The sequence below is a fragment of the Sinohyriopsis cumingii genome, unplaced genomic scaffold, assembly GCF_028554795.1.
Source record: "Sinohyriopsis cumingii isolate HCF-2022 unplaced genomic scaffold, ASM2855479v2 utg000913l, whole genome shotgun sequence".
Classification (NCBI taxonomy): Eukaryota; Metazoa; Mollusca; class Bivalvia; order Unionida; family Unionidae; genus Sinohyriopsis; species Sinohyriopsis cumingii.
In genome coordinates, this window is record NW_028315943.1 from 3,126,079 (window position 1) to 3,132,078 (window position 6,000).

Below are 6,000 nucleotides of genomic sequence, written 5' to 3' on the forward strand. Positions count from 1 at the left end.
TATACTCGTAGAGGATGTGTATACTAGAGAATGTGCAATAAAAGACACAAAGTTGTGTTACTATACTCGATGAGGATGTGTATAATAGAGAATGCGCAATAAAAGACACAAACTCTACACTTGTGTTGCTATACTCGTCGAGGATGGGTATAATAAAGAATGTGCAATAAAAGACACAAACTCTACACTTGTCTTACTATACTCGTAGAGGATGTGTATAATAGAGAATGTGCAAAAGAAGACAAATTCTACAGTTATGTTACTATACTCGTAGAGGATGTGTATACTAGAGAATGTGCAATAAAGGACACAAACTCTACACTTGTGCTACTATACTTGTAGAGAATGTGTATAATAAAGAATGTGCAATAAATGACACCAACTCTACACTTGTGTTACTATACTCGTACAGGATGTGTATAATAGAGAATGTGCAATAAAAGACACGAACTCTACACTTGTGTAACTATACTCGTAGGATATGTGTATAATAGAGAATGTGCAATAAAATACACAAAGTCTACAGTTGTGTTACTATACTCGTAGAGGATGTGTATAATAGAGAATGTGCAATAAAAGACACAAACTCTACACTTGTGTTACTGTACTCGTAGAGGATGTGTATACTAGAGAATGTGCAATAAAAGACACAAACTCTACACTTGTGTTACTATACTCGTAGAGGATGTGTATACTAGAGAATGTGCAATAAAAGACACAAACTCTACACTTGTGTTACTATACTCGTAGAGGATGTATATACTAGAGAATGTGCAATAAAAGACACAAACTCTACACTTGTGTTACTATACTCGTAGAGGATGTGTATAATAGAGAATGTGCAATAAAAGACACAAACTCTACACTTGTGTTACTATACTCGTAGAGGATGTGTATACTAGAGAATGTGCAATAAAATACACAAATTCTACACTTGTGTTACTATACTCGTAGAGGATGTGTATAATAGAGAATGTGCAATAAAAGACACAAACTCTACACTTGTGTTGCTATACTCGTAGAGGATGTGTATAATAGAGAATGTGCAATAAAAGACATGAACTCTTTATTTGTGACAATATACTCGTATACAATATGTATAATATAAAATGTAAATTTAAAAGCTTCTTAAATGTATCATTTTAGTATTACCAAGGTGGATCACTCGGTTTTAAGTCGAAGACTGGTAGAAGTTATGTCATGGACATATAAGACCCCGCTAGTCAATGTAAGTCATATATCTTACGTTAATTAAAAGATGAATTATTAACAAACACACGGAAACCATGGACACACCAAAAGAAACAGCTTGTATCTGCTACCTACAAAATTAAACTAGTTATTTACAATTTAGCTAACAAAAAATTGTATCGATTAAAACCATCGTCATATAGAAGTGTAAAGCCAAACATGTGCATTCAATCGCATCCCTTTTAGTTCTGACGGTCAAGACCGTAGGTGATACGTACATTTTGATGAATTCTATTTCATAAAGTTGCTAAGTGTAGAAATTAAATTGTTTTAACTATAAATACTGACAGCAACAATATTTAATTATTTGAGTATTGTATCGTATTCCCTAAAATAAAGTTACTGTCTATATAGGTTCACTCTGTGCATTTTGACAGGAGTAATAATAGATACACTCTGTAAGATGTTGATATTGCTGTATAGTTGGACAATCTCCATAGATCTGTATCATGCATATCGACAAAAACTGACCAGCAAAAGTGAGACCGTTTTTCTGCACAATAGAGATAGCGAGATAGAAAGTTAAGAGCACAAGAAATTTTTTTTTTTTTTTTTTGTGTGTTCTTTCTTTTAAAGGCTGATGAATTCCCTCGCTTCTCTGTCTCTCTGATGACCACACAAATGGAGAAGAGCGTATACAGCGCCCTCTGTCAACCTGCCGAAAATAATTCTGGGACTAGGAGTAGTGTTCCTATTACACGTGAGTGTGTGGTTATTCTTAAAACTGTTTACTGACAATAAGTATCATCACATCAATAATTGGTTATTCTACCTCATCCTCATCCTCACCACCACCATCATCATCACCTAGCTTTCACTTTCGTGCTCTCTCTCTCTCTCTTGCCATATATATATATATATATATATATATATATATATATATATATATATATATATATATATATATATATATGCACAATTTAAATTTTCAGATGAGCACACCAACATATATGTGAAGACTTCTGAAAGTTTGTATATTCAGAATGGTTCCTGGACAAGTTGTCGACGAGGTAGGTGCGACTTAGGAAATTTCATCTTTTCTTATTACAATAAATATGTTGCACAGAATAAACGCTAACGTAAACTCGAGGTACCTAGCCCGTGCACATAACTAACTCATAACCGTTGAGAAAACATCGATATCACTGTTTTCTTGTGGAGAGATTCAAGGTAGATTAGCATATTATGATGTGATTCAAGTATAGAAGCAAAATGATAAAGAAACAAGTGTTGTAATACACGGGGTATCCTTTGTTCAGATATGTACAAGTGTTGTAATACACGGGGTATCCTTTGTTCAGATATGTACAAGTGTTGTAATACACGGGGTATCCTTTGTTCAGATATGTACAAGTGTTGTAATACACGGGGTATCCTTTGTTCAGATATGTACAAGTGTTGTAATACACGGGGTATCCTTTGTTCAGATATGTACAAGTGTTTTAATACGCGAGGTCTAGAATGCTGAGATTGGCAAAATGTGTTACATTGGGGTATACTAATCTGAGACTAAATGAAAGAGTTGTAATTGTTACAAGTCTATGCTCTTAAAATAAGTAACAGAAAAAGGTGAAAGACAACAAAACTTTGTATGATTCAACAAATAATTTATTTCTCTACAATACAATCTGAAAACGAGTAAAAAGAAAGTACGGTATTGCGAATCAAACCCCCAAATAATCCAACAATCACAGACACAAGTCCTGATAATTTAAAGTCCTGAATAAAATTCAGTAGATGTCTGGACTAAGTCCAAAATATGTGTCAGTTGTGGCTTATAGAGTGTTGACGTATCAACAATCTTTTGTGGAATGACAGTAATACAATTCCAAGTTCGAATTCCCTATTAATTCCAATGAATGTCTCTGTCCAAGAATTTTATCAGAGCCCATTTGTATCTCCAGAGGAAATACTCCCTTGAAATTAATGAAATACTGGTCTCAACATATAATGCAACTTCAGAGTGCTAGATCTTAAAGCACGCTCCCCCAAAAAGTCATCTCAGTTACAAGATTATATAGTTATCTGCTTGACCTTATGTCCCAGTTAGTATTTTTTAAAAACAAACCATTATCTGACGGAAAAAAAACCTTCTAGAATGAGCCTGATGTTTACAAAATGCAACCATAACATGGATTATGTAAACTTTACTTAGGAAATTCTAAAACCTAGACCTAGATCCAAATAAATATATTTTAATAATAATACTGCTTTTAATCCCATAAACACTGACAATAATTTAACTGTGTATTAGTTGTTTACAGAGAATTGAAAGAAACGTCAATTTGGGTCAAGCAAAAATGAATTAAATTTTAGACAAAGTCAAATCCAACATACAATGTTACATGACAATAGCATGTAATGAACTAATAAAAAATAAATAAAACAACAAACAATTAAATTAAATATACATAACATAATACAAGGCGGTTTACAATGTTCAGATAGGAAACAGGTGTTGAGATAGGAAAATATTTTGTAATACACGGTGCATGCTTTGTTCAGATAGGAAACACGTTTTGTAAAACACGGATTTACTATGTGCAGATTTAATATTATAATGTTCACAAAAAAGGGTGAAAGTTGTCGTATCTAATAGCACGAAGGTGCGCACATTACAGACAATAAGTGTAATTATTCAGCTTGGTTTGTTGCTAAGTAAATTAATTCATTTTTGAAAGAATTAAATATTTAATTAAGTAAAAGAAATTTTAATGAACGGAACAATTAATTTTTTGTAATCGAATGTTTGTATACATATTTTAACATATGAATCACACTTTCCTGACATGTTTTTGTAATGGTATATATTATTTTGCTTTGTGGTATATCTAGAAATATCTAGATAATAGTCAGCTTTTTAAATCTGTATGTTGACGAAATTAAAATACTTGACAAGTGGGATGTGTTCAGGATTGTCACGAAGATGATCAAAGACTAAACCCCAACGGAATATATACTTTAGGATCAAATTCCGTCACACACACACACACACACACACACACACACACACACACATATATATATATATATATATATATATATATATATATATATACATTCCTCTTTTCAGCCCGCAGAATCAAGCAGAAACTCGTGTCCAAAGATGCAAAGAGGGCATTTGGATGGACCAGATCCAACCTTCTCAGCCCAAAGCGCTGGGTCCTGTACTCCATGTCTAATGTCCAGAAGATTTACTAGTCCGACATTGAAATTCCTACCTTTAAATATCTACTGTTTACCTCTATCTTTACGGTTATGCTCCTCCTAACACGCATGTCGTGTGCTTGATGTTCATTTGCTGCTGTCAAAGCTGACAAATAATGAGATTTTGTTTCTTACAATCGAAAGAAAATTTCTACGTCAGTCTAGCTGATGGTTTCGTCTTACGTTGTATGTTCGAATATTTGGGCAAACTCGTATTTGTATGACAATTTTAGCGCTGTGTGATTTTGTTGAAAAATTTTAGCTAGAAAACATTTTTTAATTTCATTTTAAATGTGACTCACATTTTCGCCTTTCTGAAACTGGGCGTTACTTCTGACGTTATGCTTTTACAGTTGACCCTGATAGTGACCCAAGCAAAATATCTGAATAATGAAGTAAAGATTCATGGTGAGAAAAACTAATTCAGTTCATTATAAGCAATAATGTGTTCTTCTTTAAACAGCAGTTTGGGCTATTTCTCATACCGAATGCGAAACTGTTGAGTGAAACCTGACTGATGGCAAGGGTACACTCTCTTGATGCTATGTTTTGTAAAGATTACCCAGTAATTAATGTATAAAAATACTTTTGTGACTTTATTTTACTCGTGTTGAACCCCACGTTCAGAAATTTTGCGAACACATTGTACATCGTGCACACTGCACATATGATACGCTTGCAGCAACCAGTCTTTCAATTCTGTACCGCAGTTTTGCAGTTTCTACTGAGATTGAAAATTGAAAGAAAAAGTAACCCCCTGTTCTGATTTTCCCGCTTCTAATGCTTGTTTAATGAGCAAGAAACCTGTATATACTTTCGGATGTTTAAAGAGCTTGCAAATTTCATTAATTTTCATATTTGAATGATGGGTTTAATTTGAAAGTTGACAGTTAGGCCCGATCCTGAATTAAATTTTATAGAGAAACGCTAGCTCTGTATTGCTATTTTCACTTCATGAACTTCAGAGCAAAATTACATTGATTATTTTGTGTACATTCAGAAAAGTAATTTACCTATACTGTAAATTGTGATTCTGTTGTTCAAGATGAAGCAAAGTTAGTGGACTTTGTGCTATTTTGTGCATATTTCCCCATCAAATAAATGATGTCATTTTTATCAGACGTTTGCTGTAGGCAATGCCTAGTTGTCATAATAGTGATAAAAATGAATGTCAATCCAAATAAGACAAAGACACGTAAATGTATACTCATGCTGGCTGCTTTGTTATTTTTCTTTGGCAAACAATTTTGTGATATGATGACATGCGCTCAACGTGTCATGCAATCCATGGATGCAACATTTAGGGACAAAACAGATATTAATATTGTAATGATTTATTTTCGGTTGTAAGATGATCAAATTTAAATCTCAATCATGAAATCACTCGTTTAAATGTATTCTAACTTTCTTTACTTTGTTAGAGTTTTTGAGCAAAGAATTTTGTCCTGTGATGTCATTCATTCAACGGTGCTCCAAATTTCCCGGATGCGACCTTTAAGGACACATCAGGTGTTAATATTGTTATGTTTACTTTTGGTTGAA